The 26,252-nt window shown below is 44.0% G+C and overlaps 1 protein-coding gene and 2 pseudogenes across 8 annotated transcripts in view; 2 read left to right on the forward strand and 1 right to left on the reverse strand.

Moving 5' to 3' along the window:
* The window catches only part of PPP6R2 (protein phosphatase 6 regulatory subunit 2), an 88,844-nt gene that overhangs the window by 15,651 nt on the left and 46,941 nt on the right, over window positions 1–26,252 (forward strand). For 6 of the 8 annotated variants that reach the window (XM_036113779.2, XM_036113783.2, XM_036113788.2 and 3 more), the window contains exon 2: window positions 12,028–12,157. The gene's annotated coding sequence lies outside the window, so the exon portion shown is untranslated. Of the gene's footprint in view, window positions 1–5,751; window positions 5,906–12,027; window positions 12,158–20,454; window positions 20,598–26,252 lie in introns of all 8 variants that reach the window. The other 2 variants (XM_078076816.1, XM_078076817.1) reach the window with 2 other exon arrangements.
* LOC118549416 (U2 spliceosomal RNA) lies at window positions 3,745–3,854 on the forward strand (annotated as a pseudogene).
* LOC118549415 (U2 spliceosomal RNA) lies at window positions 11,307–11,484 on the reverse strand (annotated as a pseudogene).

Below are 26,252 nucleotides of genomic sequence, written 5' to 3' on the forward strand. Positions count from 1 at the left end.
CCCCTCAAGCCTGTGAGACCCTCCTCTGTCCCTTTCGTGGCTCAGTCCTGGTTAGTACCTTCATGTCATCTCCCTCCATCTTCATAATCCTTCCTGTAACTCCTTTGATACCTCCTTTTTTTCTTTATTGACTGGGCCAGAATCTGGTGTCACGTGGAGATTGAGAATATGGACTTTGCTGTCAGCCAGCCTGGGTTCTGGTTTTGAATTGACATTTATTAACCTGTGGCCTTGGCCAGTGCTGTATTTATTGAGATCTCTGCTTTTTAACCTGTGCACTGGGGTTAGTGGTTGGTGAGTTTACCGAGCTCATGCAGTGCTGCACACAGGGGAATGTCCGTAAAAGCAGCTCCTGCTGTCTCCTTTCTCCTGGCAGCTGCAGCCTGCAGTCAGAGTTCCTTGGCTTCGTTGTCCTGTGCTTGTTTGGACTCAGCTCTGGCCACTGCCCTGGTGTCTGCCCTGGTGCTTGTTGGGGCTTTATGCTGCCTGTTTGGCAGCGCTTTTTAGCTGCACGTCTCTACTTACTTGTCCTTCCAGGAATCTGGGCCCACAGTACGCCCTGCCCGCCCTTGGTTCTGGTTCTTCCAGGATATGGTGCCGAGAACACATGCAATGCAGCACTGTTTGGTGTTAGTTGTGGGCGGATGCTCGCTGGGGCCTTGCTGTGGTACGTCTCTGGCTCCCCCTACAGGCAGACCCCGATCTATCAACGGTTCAACGTTTGATTTTTCAACTTTACGGTGGTGCGAAAGCGGTACGCATTCTGCAGAAACTGTACTTGGAATTTTGAGTTTGGATCTTCTCCCTGGGCTAGCAGTATGTGGTACCATCCTCTTGTGATGCTGGGCAGCGGCCACAGTCCCCAGTCAGCCCGCAATCACGACACCAACAACCGATACCCTGACAGCCATGCTGTTTGTCACTTTGAGGACGGTAGGCCGTACGTTACACGAGGTATTCGGCACTTACTGTAAGTTGAGGAAGATCTGTAGTTGACTCCTTTTCTCCCTGGGCCCCAGGGAGGCTTCTGGTGTTGGCCACTTTCCTAGACCAAGTGGCGGCAGTCATGATAGCTCCTTGTCACTGAGTCACATCTTTACTTGTATCACACACACACTGGGCACATGCCCAGGACTGCAAGACTAGTTAGTGATGGAAGCTGGATTTCATGCCAGAAAGCCCCCACCCCCACCCCCCCATGCTCAGGTATGCCGCCCTGGTGGGCTTTTTGCTTGGGCCTCTGTGTGTGTCTCCAGGAGGGAAGAGGAGGGTGTGTGCTGACAATGCCAGCAGGCTCTGTCCTTAAGCAGGCAGAGTAGCCGTGACTACTAGCAGTGAGTAGATAGAAGGTTTTCAGCTCTCATTTTGAGTCATCTCTTCATCACACTCAACAGCCAGGAGGAAGCTCTTGAGAAAACCAGGAGAAGGTGAGAACCTGCTCAGGCCCGACAGCTCTTGTTCAAGGTGTCTGGTGGGGCTATGTGTTGGTCACCTTTCTGAGACTGAGCTCCATCAGTGGGGGGGAGAAATGGGGCTTTTGGGAGCTTGAAGCCCCAGGAGTGTGCAGCCACTTAAGCAGGCTGCTGTTGGGGTTAGTGGCACTGAGGCTCACTGCGAGTTGTTGAGTTTTCACGGAAGGCCAGGTGTGAGGTGGATACGCTGCCTCTCTGTGGGTCCTGCCTCATCCTCGTGGCTCCCAGGCTGGGGCCAGCGGGCACATGAAGGCAGGCTAGCTCTCCGGCAGAGACACCATCAGCCTGAAGATGCACTTATTCTTCATAGTATTGGCTCACATGGTGTTAAAAATTTAAATTAGTTGTTAACATTTGAAGATTTGGGGATTTAAGAAAATTTGGGTTTCGTGCTTTTCTTGTAGATACTAGCAGATGTGTCCCCTTGCCCTGTGTCTGCTGTGGACCTGCCCCCGCTCCCGCGGTCGGCCCTGTGCTCCTGCTGCAGACGCCACTCCACCTGCTGTCTTCTCTGGCAGTTTCCTTCCCCTGAACACCTTCTCACTCTGCAGCCCTTTGCATCGCAGCCCTTGCGTTAGGACGTGGCCAAAGAACCGGAAATCCGGGACTGGGCACTGCCCTGTAGCCGCTGTAAGACAACTCCTGCTCTGCAGGTGTGAGGGTAGGGGATTCACTTCTGAAGAGAGCTGGCTTCTTTTCTAAAACATTCCTTTGCACCCTTCTGGCATCTGGAATTAGCTAGGCTGTGCTCTCCTGTTCTCTGACCGCGGCACTCACGCACTCACTCTCCAGCAACAGGCCCCACTTTCTTCTTGGCCCCTTTTCTGGGGACACCTGCCAGAGCCAGGAGCTGGAAGCCTGCAGGCAGGAGAGGCTCAGCTGTCCGCAGCTGCTCCCGCATCAGCCTGCGGGCCCCTCCCACTCTCTGCTCCCAGAGACCCCGCTGGCGGGGGAAGGCGCCTGCCTTTGTAGCTCTCACTGGCACCTGTGTTGGGATCATTTTTCTCTGTTGTTTCCCCATTTATTTATTGTGCTAGGAAATGTCCTCTAGAATGTCAAGTCTATTTCCATATATTTGTATATCTTATTCTCTGATAGAGCTTTTTTAAGAAATGGATTTTTAATTGTTAACAAAGTAACAAATATGAGGCTTCTAATTAAAAGATCTGTTCTTACATGCAGCCTTCCCCTCCCCTAGTTCCGTTCCGTAGAGACAACTGTTTTTGAACTCTTAATAGCTGTTTAATTCTGGTAGTTACTTCCATAGGTTAATAACAATAAAAACTCACAGCAGCTAACAGGGACTAAGGCTTTTTGTGTGTCAGGCGTTGTTCTAAGATCTTTACGTTGATTTCTTCTGTTAATTCTCACTGGCGGTGCACCGGGTAGGTGTTGTTACCCACCCTTCATAGATGAGGAGCCCGAGGCCCAAGGAGAGGCTAATTGACTTGCCCAAGGCCTCTTCTTTTTTTTTTTTTTAATTGTTTTAAAAGATTTTATTTATTTATTTGATAGAGACAGATAGTGACAGAGATAGCGAGAGAGCGCACAAACAGGGGGAGAGGCAAAGGGAGAGGGAGAAGCAGGCTTCCCTGCGGAGCAGGGAGCCCGATGTGGGGCTCAATCCCAGGACCCTGGGACCATGACCCGAGCTGAAGGCAGACGCCTAACCACCCGAGCCACCCAGGCGCCCCCAAGGCCTCTTCTTTTTTATTTTAATTTTTTAATTGTGGTAAAATACACATAACACAAAACTTACCATTTTAATAATTTTTAAGTGTGCCCTTCAGAGGCACTAAGCACATTCACCCGGCTGTGCACCAGTCACCCCCGCCTGTGTCCAGAACTTTTCTGTCTCCCCAAACTGGAACTGTCCCTATCACGCTATCTCCTCCCCCAACCCTTCCCTGGCCCCCCGGCCCCCGGCCCCACCGTCTGCTCTCTGTCCCCCTGGGTCTGACCACTGCAGGTGCCTCCTAGAAGTGGAACCAGACAGGATTTGTCCTTCTGGGTCTGGCTTATTTCACTCAGCACAGTGTCCTCAGGGCTCCCCCAGGTCGTGGCAGGTGTCAGCAGCTCCTTCCTTTTTAAGACTGAGGATGTGATTGAGAATAGATGCCCATGGCCCTCTACCTGCCTCAGGGAGAAGAGGATATCATCCTTAGAAGGTCAGACTCTGAAGCTCAGCTCTGTTAACCTTTGGACCTGCTGTGGATACTCCATTAGGTGACCATGCAAGACATCGCTGAGTCATCTACTATTAGACAACCTGATTGCTTCTTGGCCTTTTGGCTAAGATCAACTGTACTGTGTGTTCCTATCAGTTTAATATTAGACAACCTGACTACCTATTTTCATGAAGTAACATCTCTCCCATTCCTCTGCTGTCTGATACTTCCACTGTCTGTTTCCTGGGGATGGTCTATGAAAATCCTCCTAGGATTGAATCACCAAGGAGCCCCACCCAGTCTGGGTGACTTGTCCCAGAAAGCCTTCAAACAACCCTGTTTCCAGGGACTGGTTAGACATGCTCCATCTTAAGCTGGTGGAACCTGGCCTCCTACATCTAGGCGAAGGCCCACCTTTGGGCATTTGGCAGAGACTGGTCTGGGTAGCAAGGGTACTAGTTGTCTTCCCTTAGATTTGGTGATCTCCTTTTAAGGTCCCCCAAGACTCTTAGAATGTGGCTCACTAGGCCAGAGTTTTCTGACGGGTAATTACACACCTACACATATGCACACATAGAGATAATTAGGTAACAATTCTCTAGATACCCATTACTTAGCTTTGTCTGGGAGCAAGAATGTCCTGTCCCCATCAAGCTCCTTCTAGCCGGACTAAGAATCAAATTGACATGAGACTGATTAACAGGAGAAAATAAAATTTAATTTTGTATGTATGGGGAATCCAAACAGATACGGAAATTCCAAAGATAGGCAAAATAGTATATATGTCATTCTGAACTAAGGAGAGGGGCGGGGGTTTGGGACTTCAAAGGGAAGGAATGAAATTCACAAGAAGGTGAAAAATAGTAAATGTTTAGTAAACAAATGTTTGCTGCCACTCAGGAACAGTGGGACGCAGAGAGGACTTGGATCAAACAGGCCTTGCTAGATTTCTCCCTGTCTAACTTACCTAGTTCATAGTATGATGTAGTTATCTATGGTGATAGCTCTTTTTGGAGGAGCTCCTCTAAATTCTTTTTAGGCAGTTGAAGGGGAGGGAGGTAAAGAGCTTTTCCTGGATTTGCTGGGTTTTGATGACTTTTTAACTCAAAATAATCTTTATGCCAAAGTGGCCCATTTTGGGGCAGCCTGCCGTTGGCCCCTGCAGTTTCAATAGTTACGACATTTTGACAGTCTTGCTTTGCCTATCTGCACTCCTCCCAATCTTTTTTTCTTTTTCCTGGTGTATTTAAAAGCAAATTCTAGAAGTCATGAAATCATGCCATTTTACATGCCTGCTGATCTCAGGTCCATACTCAGCCTAAAAAGTGCCTTCTATAGTTGGTTGATTTGAGCCAAAGTTAAAGTGTCACACTGTTAAATGTCTCTCAAATCCCTTATTCTTAGAGCTGCCTACCCTTTCTGTGTCATTGGTTTGTTGGAGAAATTTGGTTATTTGTCCTGTAAGCTCCCACATTCTGGATTTCACTAGTTGCCTCCTTTTGTATTGTTTAACTTGTTCCTTTCTCTCATATTTCCAGTAAAGAGATTGACAGGGTGATTAGATTTAGGTACAACTTTTTTTAGGTAGGAAACCTGAACAGGTGTGATCTGATGGATTTTAATGTAATATCCACGGGAGACCCGAATTTTAAAACATTCTCTTTCCATTTTATATACATTTCATTTCAGAACTTTTATTTCTTTGTCAAGAAGATGTGAAAAGAGGGGCGCCTGGGTGGCTTAGTCGGTTAAGCGTCTGCCTTCGGCTCAGGTCTGATCCCGGGGTCCTGGGATTGAGTCCCGCATTGGGCTCCCTGCTCAGCAGGAAGCCTGCTTCTCCCTCTGCCTGCCGCTTCCCCTGCTTGTGCTCTCTCTGTCAAATAAATAAAATCTTTAAAAAAAAGAAAAAAGATGTGAAAAGAAACTTTGACCTTGGGAAGGGGAGTGACTATCCTTATTTCATTAAACCCTGGGGATGTCTGTCCAGATAGCAGTTTTCTTCCTTCAGATTTTGGTTTAGTTCTCTGACGAGATAGATTGATTCTTAGTGTGTGATGTCTGCTTAGGTGTTAAAACATTTTTTTTTTCATTCTACCTCCATTTCCTTACAGGGCTTCCTCCAGTAGCTGTTGGAAAATGGGAGAATTGCTTCTCTTTGGCTTATTACCCTACAGACAAGTGTATTAAACTGAACAGAAAGTGTTTAAAGAGAACAAAAACAAAATCTAGCAGTACAGAGTGGTAGCACATGGGACACATTTTGGGGTAAATGTCACATACACCTTTCCTGGAGACAGGTTTCATACATAGACTACAGTCTTGTTTATCATAGACCTTAGGGTATTTTATCTTACTCTCTTTAACTCTTGTATAGTCAAAATAAATAATGAAATAATTACTTCCAAATAGATCAGAGATTACAGTGTAAAAAATTAAACTATATGAGTACTAAAAGAAAACAAAGATGAGTTTCTTTATAACTTAGGACTGGGGAAAACTTTTTTAACTATGACTCAGAACCTAGAAACAGTAAAAGAAGACTGATAAAATTGATTATATTAACAACAGAAAACTGCATGGCAAAAATCACCATAAGCAAAGTCAAAAGACAAATGACAATAGAAAAATATGTTGAATTTCAATCATAGCAAAGAGCTTTTATCTCTAATAGTTGAAAGAACTCTACACCTGAAACTATCACACATATGTTAACTAACTGGAATTTAAATAAAAACTTAAAAAAGAATTCATAGAGGGGCGCCTGGCTGGCTCAGCCAGAGGAGTGTGCTACTCTTGATCTCAGAGTTGTGAGTTTGAGCCCCATGTTGGGTGTGGCAATTACTACTACTACTACTACTAAAAGAACTCATGGAAATGGAGAAGAAAAAGAAAATAACCTGATAGGGAAAAATGGGGAAAAGATGGGAATAGATTATGGAAAATAAATAAAAATGGACCTTATGTAATTGGATAGATGCTTACCACTCTTTGTAATAAAAATACTAATCAAAGCTCTACAGAGCTACCACTTCTCGCCATGTTGGTAGAGTGGCCAACGGTCTTGGTTTGCCCAGGACTTTCCTGGTTTTGGCACTGAAAGTCCTTGGTTTTGGGAAATCTCTCAGTCCTTAGCAGACTGGGACAGTTGGTCACCCTACATATTGGCAGAAATCCAAAATTTTAACTCTCTGTTCTTTTGACAAAGCTGTGTTGAAACTGTCCTCTTGCCAGTAGAAATGCAAAATGGTACAATGCCTCTGGAGGAGGATTTGTATCTTGCAGATTTATATGTGCATTTGTCCTTTGACCCAGCAACCCCACATCTAGGAATCTGTCTTAAAGCTCTGTTGGCAAAAATATGAAATGACTTTGCAAAACACTGTTCATTGCAGGATTATTTGTAATAGCAAAACACTGGAAACAACATGTGTCCATCACTAGGGGTAGGTCAACATAAAGGAGTACTGTATAGTTATCACAAGGAGTATAAATCTTTGGTGATACGATTCAGATCAGGACTGTGGTTGGCACCTTTGGGGACATGAGGGGTACTTCTAGGTACTGGTAATCCAGTTTCTTGAACTGGATGGTATGGCTGCATGGATTTTTTTTTTTTTTAAGATTTTATTTATTTGAGAGTGAGAGAGAGATCACAAGCAGGGGGGAAGGGTAGAGGGAGAAGCAGACTCCCTGCTGAGCAGGGAACCCGATGTGGGACTCGGTCCCAGGACCCTGGGATCATGACCTGAGCCGAAGGCAGACACTTAACTGACTGAGCCACCCAGGCCCCTGAATGGGTTTATTTTGTGAAAATTCAGTGAGCTGTTCACTTATGATTTGTGTGCTTTCCTTTATACTATATTTAAAATCAGTAAAAATGTTTACTTAAGAAAGGAAGGAGTAAGGTGGGGCACCTGGTTGGTTCAGTCAGTTGAGCATCCAGCTCTTGATTTCGGCTTAGGTCATGACCTCAGGGTCATGGGATTGAGCCCTGCATCGGGCTCGGGGCTCAGCATGGAGTCTGCTTGAGATTCTCTCTCCCTCTGCCCCCCTGCCACTCTCTCTCAAATATATAAATAAAATCTTAAAAAAAGAAAAAAAGGAGTAAGGAAGAAGCTTTTTTTTTTTTTTTTTTAAGATTTATTTCTTGCGGGGGGGCTCGTGAGTAAAGGGGCAAAGAGAGAGGGGGAGAGAATCTCAAGCAAAGTCCCTCCTGAGGGTGGATCCCAACATGGGGCTTGATCCCAGACCCTGAGGTCATGGCCTGAGCTGAAATCAAGAGTCTGCTGAACCACCCAGGTGCCCCAGGAAGTATTTTGTGGAAAAAAACCAAAACAAAACAACAAAAAACAAAAAAACCAAGATACAGAATAATAGTTTTGTACGAGAAGTGTTGGAAAGAATATGAAAAAAGTATATATTTGCAGCAAAGCAATAAATCAGAAAAATAATAAAAATAGGTATATTGAGAGGAGGGGAGCAGGATGAAGGGACAGGGTTGGGGTGAGACTTTTGTAAGGTATTTTCTTTTGGGATTCTTTTACAAAATTTGGAAAAATTTTGGTTGTAGTTTCTTCATGTATTTTTATGCTCTATTCTCTCATATTCCTTTGGGATTTCAGTTACAGGTATGGGAGACCACTTTCAGTTACAAGGGTAGTCCCACAGGTCACTGATGCTCTGTTCTTTTTCCTTCCTTCCTTCCTTTCTTTTTGCTCTGTTTTTTTTTTTTTAATGGAGAGGGAGAACAAGCATGAGTGGGGGAGGGGAGGGGCAGAGAGAATCCCAAGCAGACTCCCCACTGAGTCTCACAACTTGAGATCATGACCTGAGTAGAATCAAGAGTCAAATGCTTAACCAACTGAGCCACCCAGGGGCCCCCGGCTCTGTTCATTTTTAAAAAACCTTTTTTTGGGGTGCAGAGCCTGCTTGAGATTTTCCTCCTCTCTGCCTGTCTGTCTGTCTGTCTCTCTGTCTCTCTTTCCATCTCTCCTCCCCCCTCTAAAAAACCAAAACAAAGCAAACTTTTTTCTCCTTCTTCAGATTGGATAGTTTATGTCTTAGGTTCACTGACACTTTCTTTAGTCTCCCAATTTTTTTTATTAAGTCTCTCCAGTGTATATATATATATATATTTTAAAGATTTTTATTTATTTGACAGAGACACAGAGAGAGAGGGAACACAAGCAGGGGGAGTGGGAGAGGGAGAAGCAGGCTTCCCGCTGAGCAGGGAGTCCGATGCGGGGCTTGATCCCAGGACCCTGGGATCATGACCTGAGCTGAAGGCAGACGCTTAACGACTGAGCCACCCAGGCGCCCCACTCCAGTGTATATTTTTGTTTCAGATATTTCACTCTCCATTCTAGACTAGTCATTTGTTTTTCTGTGTAGTGTCCATTTCTTTCCATCTCTGAGATTCTGTTTTTTTCACTCATTATCACTATTTTTTCCTATAAGTCTTTGAACATATTTATTATAGCTGCTTAAGGTCTATTTCTGCTAATTCTACCATCCGAGACATCCTGTGGTCTGTTTCTAATAGCTGCTTTAAAAAAAAAAATTTGTAAGGATTTTATTTTTTAAAGATTTTATTTACTTATTAGAGAGAGATTGAGAGAGAGGGAGAACTGGAGGGAGAGGGAGGGAGGATCTGAAGCAGACCGTGCAATGAGCACAGAGCCCGGCATAGGACTCGATCTCACCACCGTGAGATCATGACCTTAGCCAAAACCGTAAGTCAGCCGCTTAACTGACTGAGCCACCCAGGAGCCCCTAAGATTTTTTTTGTAAGTAATCTCTACACCCAACATGGGGCTCAAACTCACAACCCTGAGATCAAGAGTAGCACACTCCACCGACTGAGCCAGCCAGGCGCCCCCCTGCTTTTTTTTTTTTTTAAGAGAGAGAGAGGGAGAGCCCAAGCGGGGGGAGGGGCAGAGAGTGAGAGAGGGACTCTCTGCTGAGCATGCAGCCCAGTGCAGGGCTCAATCCCATGAAATGGAGATCACGACCTGAGCCAAGATCAAGAGTTAGATGCTCAACCGACACAGGTGCCCCCTCCCCACCCAGCTGCCTTTTTTTTTTTTTTTTTAAGATTTTATTTATTTATTTGACAGAGAGAGTGAGCACTAGCACAAGCAGGGGGAGCAGCAGGTAGAGAGAGAGGCAGAAGCAGACTCCCTGCTGAGCAAGGAGCCCAACGCGGGGCTCCTGGGATCATGACCTGAGCTCAAGGCAGATGCTTAACCAACTGAGCCACCCAGGTGCCCCCCCCCAGCTGCTATTTATTTATTTATTTATTTATTTATTTATTATGTATTTATCTGACAGAGAGAGACACAGTGAGAGAAGGAACACAAGCAGGGGGGAGTGGGAGAGGGAGAAGCAGGCTTCCCGCTGAGCAGGGAGCCCGATGCGGGGCTCGATCCCAGGACCCTGGGATCATGACCTGAGCCGAAGGCAGACGCTTAACGACTGAGCCACCCAGGCGCCCCCCCAGCTGCTTTTTAATTAAAAAAAATTATAGTTACATTTTCTGCTGCTTTGTATGTATCATAACTTTTTTTTTATATGTTGGTATCTGGCTTATATCTTGAGTTTTGTTCTGGCAGACAGATTATTGGAAGATCATTTTGGTCCTGTCAAGCTTGGTTTTATTCTTTGAGTAGACCTGTTTTGGTTTTGCACTTAGTGTTTGGGTGTGGCCTTTGCTCGGGTTGTAATTTTTACCCTGCAGGCAGGGCCTTATTCAGGTCTTTGCTGTGTGCCTCGTGCTCGGTGAGGGTCTTCGTTCCGCCTAGGTTGGAACTCCTAACACCTCCCAGCCGGCAGGACCTGTAGTGTCTTTGTTCAGCTTTCAGCCCCACTACTCTCCATTGAGTGGGTCTTTTGGTCTGGGACATCTCTTAAGTACTTTTGACTTTGGAGCCATGTAAGTATTTTACATAAGTAAAAAACAAAATTAAATAAACAATAGCAAATTAGCAATCCCTTTTCCCCCAGTTGAACATAAATACAAACAAATGAACATTAGTTCAGAGTCAGAATAAACAGGCCTAAAGTCAACCTTACAGAAATACTTCATTGTTTTGAAAACTGTGTATGAAGTGTTGAAAAGCCAGTGTTGAATTATTCAACTTAATAATTTTAATTATGAAGTGTTAGATGTAAAAAGAATTATCTATTTCAGAAGATGGTAACACTGACTTATTTCTGGCTCACTAGCATAACTTTGTCTTTTTTGGTTTGGTTTTTATATGAAATTTAAAAATATACAAAAAAATATATAAATATACAGAAAACATTACAGTGAACACTCATACTCACCACCCAGCTTCAACAGTGATCAGTACTTTGCCATTTTTTCCCCATCTGTCCCTTGCCCTCTTACACTTTTAAAATTTGTTTGGTTCTTTTTTTTGGTGGAGTATTTTAGAAGTGAATCCCAGAAATAATGTTATTTTACCAGGAATACTCACTTTTTCTCTGTAATAGATAAAAACGGTTTTTATTTTTTTAAAAACATAGCCACCGTATCATATTACAACTAAGAATTCACAGTAATTCCTAATATCATCTAATAGCAGTCCCTATTCAGATTTCCCCAGTAGCTTCAAATATAACTTACATTTGATTTGTCCTTTTTTTTTTTTTTTAATTCCCCCAAGGGAGGTGCACTGTTCTTGGTGGTACTGCAAATCCAGGTTGTTGCATAGGATGGATGGAGCAAGCTCATACTCCATCTTCTAGTTCCAAAAATCCATTTAACATGTTGTCCTCAGACAGAGGACTCATATCAGATATTAAACTGATAAGAACAGAAGATACACTTGATGAGAAGTGATTACATTTGATTTGTTCTGATTGGACTCAAGATCTAAATGTTTCATTTGGTGATTATGTCTCTTAAGTCTCTTATATTCTAGAGCAATCCCCTGTCTCTATTGCTAAAGTATAATTTTCAAAATCATGGCTTTCATGCACATATAAAATGAAAAGTCCCAAGTTCTACGCTTTTCTAGAAGTTACAATGGATTATTAGTGAGCTCTCCAGTCATCTTGTGCCCGGGGATGTGCATATCCTCGTGGTGATGGTGTGTAGTTACAAAACTGGACAACTTCATGGAGATCCTTCTCATGTGAGTTCTTTGGAGTGACATTCCAAACATTGAGCTGGTTACCCAGATAGAGCAAGGATGTGTATCATCAATACCATTGTCTCTAGCGTGAGCAAAGACAAGGGAATGTTTAGTTCCTTAATCATAAAATGTTCTGATAATTTGAATACTAAGTTAAGATACTGATTTTTGTTTTCCTTTTCTCTACTGTTCTGGTAAGTTCACTTTACAAAGGCAGAACTTAAAATAAATTTTTTTCTTCTTTTTCAGGTGAAGAGATTATAAATCTTCTACTGAGTGAAAAAATCTTTCTTAAAGTTACATATAGTCCAAGAAAAAAAACCCAAATGTTTTTATATTTTGTTTGAGTATAAAGTTAAGCAAGAAGTTTCCATAAAAGGTAAGATAATTTTCCTTTTTAATTTTCTTTATTGTAATTTATGCAAATATACTGTAGAAGTGGAAGTTCAGAGACGGATGACAGCAAAATGCTTCATTTGGAAGGTGTGTGTATGGTTTATTGTCTTTTGGTTGTTTTTTGATCCTTCTGTATCTGGTTGTAAGATACTCTGTTGTAGAAAAGTTACTTGGTCTCCCTAATCCAGAGATATGGGGCCGGTCATGGGTATGTCTCACCTGTGGAGAGCACGTGCGACGGGGCACAGACACCGTCAGCCGTGGTCACCATCCAGAGCATACATTCCCCATACAAGACGAACAGCCAGGGAAGGACTTGGCTTCCTCCAGTATTAGATGCTCTCAGAAGGCTCACCCATTGCAATCCAGTTACATGCTGCATAAATGACAATAAGTGTAATTTCTCAGGAGCATTTCAGTGCATTAAAAACTAAGATAACTTGGGGCGCCTGGGTGGCTCAGTCGGGCTCTTTTTTTTTTCTTTTTTTTTAAGATTTTATTATTTGAGAGAGAGAGTGAGAGACAGAGCAGGAGCGGAGGGGATGGGACAGAGGGAGAGGGAGAAGCAGACTCCCCACGGAGCAGGGAGCCCGATGTGGGGCTCGATCCCAGGACCCTGGGATCATGACCTGAGCCGAAGGCAGACTATCAACTGACTGAGCCACCCAGGCGCCCTTTAGTCGGACTCTTGATCTCAGCTCAGGTCTTGATCGCACGGTTGTAGGTTTGAACCTCATGTTGGGCTCCACGCTGGGCATGGAGCCTACTTAAAAAAACAAAAATAAAAACCTGGGGCACCTGGGTGGCTCAGTCGGTTAAGCTGGTCAACTCTTGATTTCAGCTTAGGTCATGATCTCAGGGACCTGGGATTGAGCCCTGAGTCAGGGTCTGTGCTCAGCAGGGAGTCTGCTTCGGGATTCTCTCTCTCTGCGCCCCCCCCCCCCGCCAGTGTGCACGTGCGCGCACACTCTCTCTCAAATAAATAGATAAATCTTTAATAAATAAAACACCACCACCCCCCAAAAAACCAACGAAGATAACTCTCCAAAGGCTAAAAAAGAAAAAAATTTTAAAAAAGGAACAGTGAGGAATTGTGATAGCACTCCTTTGTTCTTTAAAGAAAACAAATCATCTTCAGAGGAAAGCATACTGAGCCTTGGCCCTTGGGATTTCTATAGAGTAAATTTAAGCAAACTTGAACTTATCGTCAGAACATACACACCCCTGGGAGGAAGAGTTAGCATGATTAGATGCCCCAAGGCCTGCAGATATTGAATAATTGGATGCAGTGTATATACTAATGTATGAAGTGTTTAAAGTAATACAAAATAGAATACACATTAGTAATGAAAAGCCAAAGTAGCAAAATGACCCAAATAGAACTTTCAGAAATGGAAACGATGTTGAAATTAAAAACTTAGTATATGTAGATAAAACAGATTAAAATATGGCTGAAGACCGAATTTGTGAACTGAAGTGTGTGTCTGAAGAAATTACCAGCCTACAGCACTGAGAGATGGGGGATGGAAAATGAGGTTAAGAAAAGTGGAGAATAGAATAAAATTGTGTCGTAAATGTGTAGTTGGAATCCCAGAATGGAAAAATAGGGAAAATGGAGGAGAGGCATTATTCAAAGTATTAATAGCTTTGGCTTCTCGGAAACTAGTAAGAGATATAAATCCACAGATTTAGGAAGCACACTATGTCCCAAGTGGTATAAATAAAAAGAAACCCACATCCATACATTGAAATTGTGTAGCAACAGAGACAAGAACTCTTAAGCTACAGGTAAAAGATAGATTACCTACAACAGATGTCACATTAGCATGAATAGAAGCCAATAGAGAGAGTGGAATCATTCCTCAAAGTGATAAGAAAATATAAATTTCAGTACAGAATTGTGTATCAGGTTTATTTGGCAAAAAACCCTAGCAATGTTATTGGTAAATGTTTTCTTTTCTTTTTTTTTTTTTTTTTTTTTTTTAAGATTTTACTTATTTATTTGACAGAGAGAGACACAGCGAGAGAGGGAACACAAGCAGGGGGAGTGGGAGAGGGAGAAGCAGGCTTCCCGTAGAGCCGGGAGCTGGATGCGGAGCTCGATCCCAGGACCCTGGGATCATGACCTGAGCCAAAGGCAGAGGCTTAACAACTGAGCTACCCAGGCGCCCTGGTAAATGTTTTTGATAAACGTTGAACTAGGTTATTTGGACTGTCTTCTAACCTCCCACCCCCTACCTTATGGAAAACAACTAAAAGTGTTAGATTCAAAAACAAACAAAAAAAAGAACTGACAATATAACAAGGAAGTTCTAGACTGAAACCAGGAAGTAAGAGCTCAGGTGAGTAAGCACCACAGAATCTGCCTTTGCCCTGAGGGCATTTGCTGATCGGGACAAAGTGGGACTTTGATTTTAGAGGTCTTGTAGGGTCAGAAGAATGGTAGTTAATTCCACAGTCCTCTGAAGGTGCAGAGGCCAAGGGAGACTCTCCCTGTGTGAAAGGGGGCTCTGAAGGCTCCATCCTCAGGGTAAGAGTGAACGAGCAGCACATCTGCCTCACTCTGTCCCTGCCCCCACCTGTTTGTCTTTTTACTGTTAAATATTGCAGGAAAGAAGGTGGGGCAGTACCTGTGGCTATGGGTTAGCCTTCGTGAGGATTTATTTATTTATTTGACACAGAGAGACACAGCGAGAGAGGGAACACAAGCAGGGGGAGTGGGAGAGGGAGAAGCAGGCTCCCCGTCGAGCAGGGAGCCCGATGCGGGGCTCCATCCCAGGACCCTGGGATCATGACTGAGCCGAAGGCAGACGCTTAACGACTAAGCCACCCAGGCACCCCTTCGCGAGGATTTCTAACCTCGGTTCACATTGCCTGGTACTTCAGGGAAATCAAGCACAAATTTAGTTTAAGGTTTTCTGGTTCGGTGAATGCCTTCAGGCATCCTGCAGGGGCAAACTTAAAACCTCTCTGGAGGAAGTTACCTTTATCCTAAGATGCCAAAAAAAAATCCCTGCAGATATTTTTATGAACATTGATTTGTACACAGACAAAACTGACCAAGCACACAAGGAAATAAGACACCAGGAGTGAAAACCCGTAGAAACAGACCCTCCAAGACTTCACATTTTGGAATTATCAGAAATATAACACAAGCATACTGTTTATTTTTATTTTTTTATTTTTAAAGATTATTTATTTATTTATTTGACAGAGAGAGAGAGCACAAGCACGGGGAGCAGCAGAGGGAGAGGGAGAAGCAGGGTCCCCGCCGAGCAGGGAGCCCGATACGGGGCTCGATCCCAGGACCCTGAGATCATGACCTGAGCCGAAGGCACTCAACCGACTGAGCCACCCAGGCGCCCCTTTTACATTTATTTTAATTTACCTTTGTGGTTATTTCTTCTCTTCACTTCTGATTTTCAGTTTTTATCTTTTCATCCCACTGCAGCCCTTTTTTACAGTTACGCTCCTCTTTTTTGGATCTTTCCTCTAGTGCGGTGTGCCTATTATAGACATGGTCTCAGTTGTTGATTGATTGTGCAAAAATTCATTGCCCTCCGTGGACTCCCATTGCCATTTTTTCAGGTGGTACATTGGTAAATGTTTAATAACTGGCTCTCTGGAAGCGTGAAAAACCTGGTGGTTGGAAGCATTTGTTGATCTCCATAGGGCAGATACTGCCATCACGTCCAGTTTAAGTGGCCAGTGAGACGCCACTGAAGGTGGGCTTGGGAGAGGTGTGCCACTCTGAGCCCGTGCTCTGTGGCAAGATGACCCCATCTGTTTCCTTCTCCTCTTTGCAGTCAGGATCCATGAGGACAAAATGCGTCAGCCCCGGTTCTGGGGTTAACTGTCACAGCAGCTCTGTGGGATGCTCATTGTTCCTGGTTTACAGGGGTGGAAACCAAGGCACAAGAGGTCTTGTAGCTGGCCCCGGTCACAGAGCAAAGCCAGGGCTTTGATCATAAATTAAAACAACAACAAAACCCCAACCGATTTGTAGCCAGACAGGTACTAGGGTGCATTCCAGATTCTAGTTTTCTCTTAGCAACGGTCTCTACCACAGAATGTTCTTTTTTGAAGGGCTCCATTCATGGAGCTACATGCTCTTATGGGCAACATTTCTCTTTAGAATCTGCCTTCCGTGTGATAGTCATGCTGAGTAGAAGTAAATAAAGAAGAACTTCAGGTTCCTTTCATCTGACGGTTGGATAAACGTCTAGAAGATGTTGGTAATAGTTTGCTTGGTGTTGCAGATGGACTGTGTGGGGACCCCTTGTGCTGTGTTGATACTCCGTTACACAAGAGGCGTCTCAAGCCAGTTCATGAGCCCCTTACTTGTCTAAGGATGCTGTCAGTGGTGGGCCTTTGGGTCCAATTACAGCCTTCTCTGTAGGTAAGGGCCAGCTGACAAGATACTAGCATCTCTATGTGGGGTAGTGCACAATTGCTGGGATACGAGAGACGTTTGGAAGCCAAATAACGTACTGTTATCCGAATAAGAGTTTCAGAATCAACTTACGCCAGGTCATTCGACAGTGAAATTAGCTGCAGCAAACTCTTCAAAGGATGCCACTGATGCTATCATTTAAATATTTCTTAAAACTGTGTGGATGGTGACAGAGGCATATAAATATTGTTGCAGAGATTTTTTTATTCTTAAGGTCATAGCAGAATGTACTGATATGAGCTAATGAGGCATATAGTCTAAATTAATGGTCTTATTTCTAGTATTAGTGGTAACGTAAATAGATGTTCTCGAGCACTGGTCTGTAATACTGGTGACATGAGCAAAGTAAGTGGTGAGGTGAGTTTTTCTTAAAACTCTTATTTTTTCAAAGTGAAATGTTATCCTTAATCCAGAGATTATGACTTTCCTTTCTTTGATATTTAAAAAGTCACTGTTTCCTGAAATTAAGGTAATTATGGATGGTATAGTTCATCCTTTCCTCCTTTGTATCTTCTCTCTCTTCCCTCCCTGCTCCTTGTTTCGCCAAGTTGAAAAGTTGGCAATCCTCTGTTGGTTTTCTATATTAAAAGAAAAAAATGTACTGGTCTGAAAAATCCCAGTGTCTTGTAACTGTTGAACTGGGCCGGCTTTTCTAGACATCGTTTAGTGAGTAGATGGTACACTTGATTCTGTAAATGGGGTGGGTTCTCAGAAGCCCTTGAATGTCTTACTCTTCTTGACAGGGTAGATATCCTTACTAAACTTTCTGTTTTATAATTTAGGGGTAAATAAGTGGGCATTAAATTAGTTTATTGTTTCAAATGATAAATTATGAGTAAGTGGGTAATATGATTTGGGTTTAGTTTTGATTCTGTTTGTTGTCCAAGATTTGTTCTATGTTTAGTCTGTGGTGGAATACCTAGAACGTGGGAGCTTCGTGGGCTGGCACGTGCAGACCCAGGCCTTCGTTTGCTGTGCTGGCATCACCAGGGCGGGCGGCAGCAACGGCCCCTTTGCTCAGTGCTTGAGAGCGCAGTGGGCACCTCAGTGCATCTGTGACTGGTCCCACCGGCGAGACACTGTGCTGCTTGTATGGAAAAAACAAACCAGCTGCTCCATGGAGGTCTGTGGAGGGACCTGCTAGACACCTGGACAAACTTAATGGCAAAGTTAACAATACTTCACTAGCCTGGGCAGTGAAATGGGTGATGTCTGGGGTACTTGAGAGTGGTCTGGGTAGGAGACAGTCCGGGGAACAGAATGGCCTGAGTTGAGGCTGAGGGAAGGGCGTACTGTTCTTGCTACAGTTAGGCATGTGTGAGATTTCCCAAAATAAGTTAAAAAGACAAGAAAACATAAAAAGCAAAAACAAGCATAAGCTCCAGCCACCTAGGAACAGTGACGACATAGAAATTTGACCCGGGACCTCCGTGGCTGCTGGTTGCTGGGGACCATTCCTGCCCGCCTCTCGACCTCGTGAGAGAAAGCCCTGCAGCTCCGTAGCTACTCTGGTGGGCTCACAGAAGCAGTGTCCTCGTTCCCTCTCCCCCTCTCTGGGCGTGTGCTCCCGGGTGCACGCGGCCTCACTTCCCCAGCTGGCGTTTTACTTCCTCGACTCTCCAACCCTCCCTGTTGGCAGTTGTTGCGACGTGTTCAGTGTATCTACTCTGTTCTGTGTCTGTGTTCCTATGAATGCATGTTGTTGTGCACGGATTTGAAATTAAGTGGGTGGATTGTATTATGACCCTGATCTGTTTCTTAGGGTTTTTCATTTAGCCCATCCTTTTAGGATTCATCCGCGTTGCCATGTGTCCCTCTGGTTTGCACTCTGTGTGATTCCCTGTTTGCTTCCTGCTCTTCCACCTCCTCGTTGTGTGGGGTCCTGGCATTTCTTCGGGATGTGTAGGCGCGAGTGGGATTGCTGGGCTAGTGGGGCCGTAGGTGGTCTCATGGAGTGCTGTCACGGGTGCTCCGGAGCCGCCGCCTGTCTTCTCTCCTGGTGGGAGTGTGTGCGGCTCTCCTGCCCCTGTGTCACCAGCTCTCCTGATGACCTGGCCAGGCCTGCGGGTGTGGAGTGAGAGTACTTATGCCATCATTTTTTCAAAGAATCCGGTTTTAGTTAATCTCATTTTTTTTTTTTTTAAAGATTTTATTTATTTATTCATGAGAGACAGAGAGAGAGAGAGAGGCAGAGGGAGAAGCAGGCTCCCAAGGAGCAGGGAGCCCGATGTGGGACTTGATCCCAGGACCCTGGGATCGTGACCTGAGCCGAAGGCAGACGCTTAACCATCTGAGCCACCCAGGCGCCCAGTTAATCTCATTTTTAAAATGTCCTATTTCATTGATTCAGGTTATTATATTTATCCTTTCTTTTTCCTTTTCCAGTGTCCTTATCTAACTTCTTAATTACCTAGTTTATTTAGTCTTAACAATTCTTATTCCTGGCAGATGTTTTTAAAACTGTACGTTCTTCCCTAGAGTACTGCTTACAGCTTTGTCTTACGAATCTGGAGGTGTAGTGTTTTCGTCGCCATTCCATTGTACAGGTTTCTTAGTCACTTTTTTAACTTAAGGGTTTTATTAGGGATATGCTATTTAGTTTCAGACACATAGGATTTCTTTCTTTCTTTTTTTTTTTTTAAGATTTATTTATTTATTTTAGAGGACCCTGAGATCTCATGACCCGAGCTGAAACCAAGAGTCGGACGTTCAACCCGCTGAGCCACCCAGGCAACCCCCCTAGGATTTCTTTTAATAACTTTATTGAGATAAAATTCACCCACTTAAAGTGTGCAACTAAGTGGGTTTTAGTGTATAGTTGTGCAGTCATCAGCACGTAATTTCAGAACATCTTCATCACCTTTTGTCCTTTACTTCCCTTCCCCCTGCCTTCCCAGTCCCCCTGTCCAGGCAACCACAGATCTGCGTTTTGTCTCTATAGATTTGCCTGTTCTTGACCTTCAATAGAAATGGCCTTATACACTGTGTGCTCTACTGTGACTGACTTCACCTAGCATATTTTCCAGATTCATCCATCTTTCAGTACTTAATTCCTTTTTGGTACTGAATAATATTCCATTACGTGGATATACCACGTTTTTAAAAATCCATTCTTCCCTTGATTAGACATTTGGGTTGTTTCTACTTTTTGGTTGTCATGAATAATGCTATGGTGACCTTTGGTGTACAGGTTTCTGCGTGGATGCATGTTTTCATTTCTCTTGGGTATATGCCTAGGAGTGGAATTGCTGAGCCATGTGGTAACTCTATGCTTAAGCATTTGAGGAATTACAAACAATTTTTCAAAGCAGCTGCACCATTTTGCATTCCCACCAACAATGTATGAGGGCTCCAATTTCTTCACACCCTCGTCAACACTTGTTATGATCAGTCTTTTTGATTTTAGCCATCCTAGTGGATGAGAAGTTGTATCTCATTGTAGTTTTGACTTGTGTTTCCCTGATGGCTAATGATGCTGTGCCTTTTCTTTTTTTTTTTTTTTTAAGAGTGTATTTATTTATTAGAGAGAGAGACAGAGATAGCGAGAGAGAGCACAAGCAGGGGCGAGAGGGAGAAGCAGGCTTCCCGCTGAGCAGGGAACCCGAAGTGGGGCTCGATCCCAGGACCCTGGGATCATGACCTGAGCTGAAGGCAGACGCTTGACGACTGAGCCACCCAGGCGCCCCTGATGCTGTGCCTTTTCATGTGCTGTTGGCCGTTTGGATATTTTCTTTGGAGAAATGTCTCTTTCTTTGCTCATATCAGATCCTTTGCTCATTTTATTTATTTATTTATTTTTTAAAAGATTTTATTTATTTATTTGACAGAGAGAGCACAAGCAGGGGGAGCGGCAGGCAGAGAGAGAAGCAGGCTCCCGGCTGAGCAAGGAGCCCAGTGCGGGACTCGATCCCAGGACCCTGGGATCACAGCCCGAGCCGAAGACAGATGCTTAATCGACTGAGCCACCCAGGTGTCCCTCCTTTGCTCATTTTAAAATTTGTATTTTTATGACTGAGTTGTAAGAATTCTTTGTACATTCTAGATACAAGTCCTTTATCAGATGTATGATTTGCAAAAATGTTCTTTTGTAGAAGTTTTCTCCCCTTGGGTGAATTGTCTTTACACTTTCTTAATGGTGTCATTTGAGGCACAAAAGCTTTATTTTTGATGGAGTTTAATTTATCTGTGGTTTTTGTTTTTGTTTTTAAGATTTTATTTGAGAGAGAGCACATGAGCGAGCACAAGCAAGAGGAGGGGCTGAGGGAGAAGCAGACTCCCCGCTGAGCAGGGAGACACGGGGGCTCGATCCCAGGGCCCTGGGATCATGACCTGAATCAAAGGCAGATGCTTAAGCGACTGAGCCACCCAGGTGCTCCTTATCTGTGTTGTCTTTTGTTGCCTCTCATGTCATATCTAAGAAACTCCTCACATCCAAGGTCGTGATTTGCCTCTGTTTTCTTCTAAGAGTTTTATTGTTTAAACTCTTAAATTTAGGGGCACCTGGGTGGCTGAGTCGTTAAGCGTCTGCCTTTGGCTCAGGTCATGACCCCAGGGTGCTGGGATCGAGCCCCACATCAGGCTCTCTGCTCGGCAGGAAGCCTGCTTCTCCCTCTCCCACTCCCCCTGCTTGTGTTCCCTCTCTTGCTGTCTCTCTCTCTGTCAAATAAATAAATAAAATCTTCAAAAAAAAACAAAACTCGGGGCGCCTGGGTGGCTCAGTCGGTTAAGCGTCTGCCTTCGGCTCAGGTCATGATCCCAGGGTCCTGGGATCGAGCCCCGCATCGGGCTCCCTGCTTGGCGGGGAGCCTGCTTCTCCTTCTCTCTCTGCCTGCCACTCTGCCTGCTTGTGTTCTCTCTCTCTGTCAAATAAATAAATAAAATCTTGAAGAAAAAAAAAAAAAAAACTCTTAAATTTAGGTCTTTGATCCATTTTGAGTAAATCTTGGTATGTCATGTATAGGTAAGGGTCCACATTTATTATTTTGCATGCATATATCTGGTTCATGTATTGAAAAGACCACTGTTACCCCCATTGAATGGCTTTGGTGCCCTTGTCAAACATCAGTTTATTGGAAATGTGAGGGCTTATTTCTGGACTCTGTTCTGCTCTGTGGGTCTATGTGTCCTTGGGCCAGCGCCACACTGCTCTTGATTACTGTAGATTTGTAGTAGGTTCTGAAATCGGGAGTGTGAGTCCTCCAACTTTGGTTCTTTTCAAGATCCTTTTGTCTATTCTGGGTCTCTTGCATTTCTGTATGGATTTTAGGATCAGTTTATCATTTGACATACAGGGTTTTAAAAAAAACTGTCTCTTAGATATTAATTTCTATTAATAGAGAACACAGTCTGTGAGATGATAGTCTGGAGTATATTGAGCTTTCCTCTATTGATTTAACATATGGTTCATATTCGTAAGTGTCTCATTGTGTGCTTAAAAAGAATTTGTTCTTTGGGTGTGGAATTTTTTTTTTTTTTAAAGATTTTATTTATTTATTTGACAGAGAGAGGCACAGCGAGAGAGGGAACACAAGCAGAGGGAGTGGGAGAGGGAGAAGCAGGCTTCCCGCCGAGCAGGGAGCCTGATACGGGGCTCGATCCCAGGACCCCGGGATCATGACCTGAGCCGAAGGCAGCCGCTTAACGACTGAGCCACCCAGGCGCCCTGGGTGTGGAATTTTTATATCTGTTTAATAGCTTGGCCTTATTAATAGTATTCACATTTTTAGCACTTCAACTCTAAGAAATAATACAGAGACATCTTATACACTTTGTCTAGTTTTCCCCAGTGGTAACAATTTGCAAAATTATAGTAGAATATCACAACCAGGAATTGACATTGAAATAGTCCACTGATCTTGTTCATACTTCCTCAGTTTTATTTGTGTGTGTGTTTAGTTCTGTGCAGTTTGTCATCCGTGTAAATTCTGTGTCTGCTTTCACAGTCAGGAGGCTCAACGATTCCACAGCTGCAAGGATTCTTATGTTGCCCTTTTATAAAAACCACGCTCACTTCCCTCTTGCCCACTTCCCCCCAGGCCGCACCCCCCGTCCTTAACCACTGGCAGCCACTGATATGTCCTCCCATTTCTGGAATTCTGTCAGTTCACAACAGTTAGGTATAAATGGAATCACACGGTGAGTGACCTTTTGGGGTCAGCAGTGATTCCCTGGAGACGCATCCAAGTTGCTGCATGTGTCCATAGCTCGTTTCTCTTTATTGCTGAACAGTAGTCCCTGGTATGGATGGACCACAGTATGTTTAAGTGTTCATGTGTCCATTTGTCCAGCGGCCTCTGGACTGTTCTGACTATTACAAATACAGCTACTGGGAGCATTCATGTACAGGATTTTGTTTGAACTGAAGTTTTTATTTCTTTAGGATAACTGCCCAGAGCCAAACCATTTTTCATGTATGGACTTGTATCAGGTGCTGCAATAAAATTTATGGAGGTTGAAGAATAGCATAATGTGCATGTGTGTTTATGATGGTTATATATGTATAGTTCTATTGTCCCTTTTACCTGTTTATCCTTTTTTTTTTTTTTAAAGATTTTATTTATTTATTTGACAGAGAGAGACACAGCGAGAGAGGGAACACAAGCAGGGGTAGAGGGAGAGGGAGAAGCAGGCTTCCCGCTGAGCAGGGAGCCTGATGCGTGACTCAGTCCCAGGACCCAGAGAACATGACTGAGCTGAAATGAAGAGTCGGAGGCTTAATCGACTGCGCCACCCAAGTGCCCCCAAAGGACACATTTTTAAAAACCAAGAAAGGTAGGCACGCCTGGGTGGCTCAGTCGGTTAAACCTCTGACTCTTGGTTTCGGCTCAGGTCATGATCTCAGGGTTGTGAGATCGAGCCCCCTGTTGGGCTCCCCGCTCAGTGCAGAGTCTGCTTAGAGTTTCTCTCTCCCTCTCCCTCTGCACCCCCCCACCCCTGCATGCTCTCTCTGTCTCTCTTTCTTTCTTTCTTTTTTTTAAAGATTTTATTTATTTATTTGACAGAGAGAGAGAGAGACAGTGAGAGAGAGAACACAAGCAGGGGGAGTGGGAGAGGGAGAAGCAGGCTTCCTGCTGAGCAGGGAGCCCGATCCGGGGCTCGATCCCAGGACCCTGGGATCATGACCTGAGCCGAAGGCAGACGCTTAACGACTGAGCCACCCAGGCGCCCCTCTGTCTCTCTTTCTAAAATAAATAAATAAAAAATAAAATGTTTATTATTTTTTATTTTTTTAAATCCAGTATAAGAAACTCTTCATTGATTAGTTTATCTTATATACAGCTATTGAAATTAATATTATGTTCTAGTTTCTACCATTTTATGACCTATTTTCCATTTACTAATGCTTTTGTTTGTTTTTATTCATTTCTCCTTTCCTATTTTCCATTGGGTAGTTGTTTTTGTTCTAGTTTTACTGCTGGTTAAAAGTTACATATCTGGGGGCGCCTGGGTGGCTCAGTTGGTTGAGCAACTGCCTTTAGCTCGGGTTATGATCCTGGGGTCCTGGGATCGAGCCCCGCGTCAGGCTCCCTGCTCAGTGGGGAGCCTGCTTCTCCCTCTGCCTGCCGCTCTGCCTACTGGTGCTCTCTTTCTATCTCTGTCAAATAAATAAAATCTTAAAAAAAAAAAAAAAGTTACATATTCTGCTTATGTTTTTATGGTGACCTCCCCAAACTTAAGACCCTTTGTCATGGGTATTTCTCCTTTTGACTTTTTAAGCTTAATGATATCTCTGCTTTCTTTCAAATAAGAGAACTATGTTAGCATGCCCTTCTCCTGTTTATCATATCAACAGGCAAAGAGGTGTCTACTGGGTATAATCCTAGAAAGTTGAATAGCTATGCCCAAAGGCTAGCCATTCATGTATTTGGTTGATAGTGAAAGAGGGATAAAATGCCTGATGATACTTTATGGAATTCTGAGCTTGGCTCTGTTTCATTAAAAATTCTGAGGGCTACCTGGGTGGCTCAGTTGGTTAAGCATCCAACTCTTAATCTCAGCTCAGGTCTTAATCTCAGGGTCATGAGATCAAGCCCTGTGTTGGGCTGCATGCTGGGTGTGGAGCCCACTTAAAAATTTTTTTTTGATTAGTGATTTAAAGATATAATAGCCTTATCGCGTTAATAGATAACTTAAAGCTTCTTAATAGCAATAATGTTGAAGGGAGAATAGGGATTCCGAATGGGAGTGGTGAGGTGGGGGTGTGGTGCTGTCTAGGAGGTTAGTAAGGTGTGTGTGAAGACCGCAAACAGTGGCTGAAGGGAGAATACTGGGCCAGGCTCTTTTTTGTTTTGTTGTGGTTATTGAAATCCTACAGATGTAAAGTTACAGATTATTTTACAGTAGGCCTCTCCAATTTATGAATTCTTTCTGAATCTTGCATTTAACTTTGGAGCTATTTTATCAGCAACTTTTTAGCCTTAATTATTTGTTCTACTGATTTCTTTACCTCTCTCTGTTGTTTATCATATGCTTTTTAAAAATGTTAGGGGGCAGCTGGGTGGCTCAGTCCATTAAGTGCCCAACTCTTGGTTTTGACTCAGGCCATGACCTCAGGGTCCTGGGATTGAGCCCCGCATCGGGCTCCCTGCTCAGTGTGGAGCGTGCTTTGGATTCTCCCTCTCCCTCTGCCTCTCCCGCTCACACCCTCTCTCTCTCAAATAAATAAATCTTTACAAAAGACGTTATTGAGGTATAAGTAAGTAGATCCATTTTATGTCTGTGACTCTGTGATTTCGGCAAATCTCTTTTTTTTTTTTAAAGATTATTTATTTATTTATTTGACAGAGAGAGAGAGAGAGAGAGAGAGAGCACAGGCAGACAGAGCAGCAGGCAGAGGGAGAGGGAGAAGCAGGCTTCCCGCCGAGCAGGGAGCCTGATGTGGGGCTTGATCCCAGGACCCTGGGATCATGACCTGAGCCGAAGGCAGATGCTTAACGACTGAGCCACCCAGGCGCCCCGATTTCGGCAAATCTACCACCACAGACGTTGGTGTTGCGCCAGAACTTCCTCATGTCACTTGCCATCGCTCCCTCCTGCAGCCTTGAGTCTGGCAGCCCCTGGTCTCCTTGTCACCAGAGGTTCATTTGCCTTGTGTAAGCGTTCATATAGACAGAATCATTTAGCTTTACACTTTTGTGTCCAGCTTCTTTATTTACCATGCTTATGAGATTCATCTATATTGTTGTGCTTGCTCCTCTTTGTGGAGTAGTATTCCATTTTATGGGTACACCATAATTTGTGTTTTTGTTATTTATTTATTTATTGAGAGGTTGCATGGGGGGGCAGAGGCAGAGAGAGAGAGGAGGATCCCAAGCAGGCCCCACACCCAGCACAGAGCCCAACATGGGGCTCAATCTCATGACCCCGAGATCATGATTTGAGCTGATCAAGAGTTGGATGCTTAATTGACTGAGCCACCCAGGTGCCCTTGTTTGTTTCATTTTTTAAGTGGTCTCTACACCCAACGTGGGGCTCAAACTCACAACTCCAAGATCAAGACTGGCATGCTCTACTGACTGAGCCAGCCAGGCATCCCCATAATTTGTTTACCCATTCACCTTTTGATAGACATTTGAGCCCTTTCCAGCATTAGCTGTTATGAATAAGGTGGCTGTGAACATTCATT

Source organism: Halichoerus grypus, chromosome 6 (assembly GCF_964656455.1).
Source record: "Halichoerus grypus chromosome 6, mHalGry1.hap1.1, whole genome shotgun sequence".
NCBI lineage: Eukaryota > Metazoa > Chordata > Mammalia > Carnivora > Phocidae > Halichoerus > Halichoerus grypus.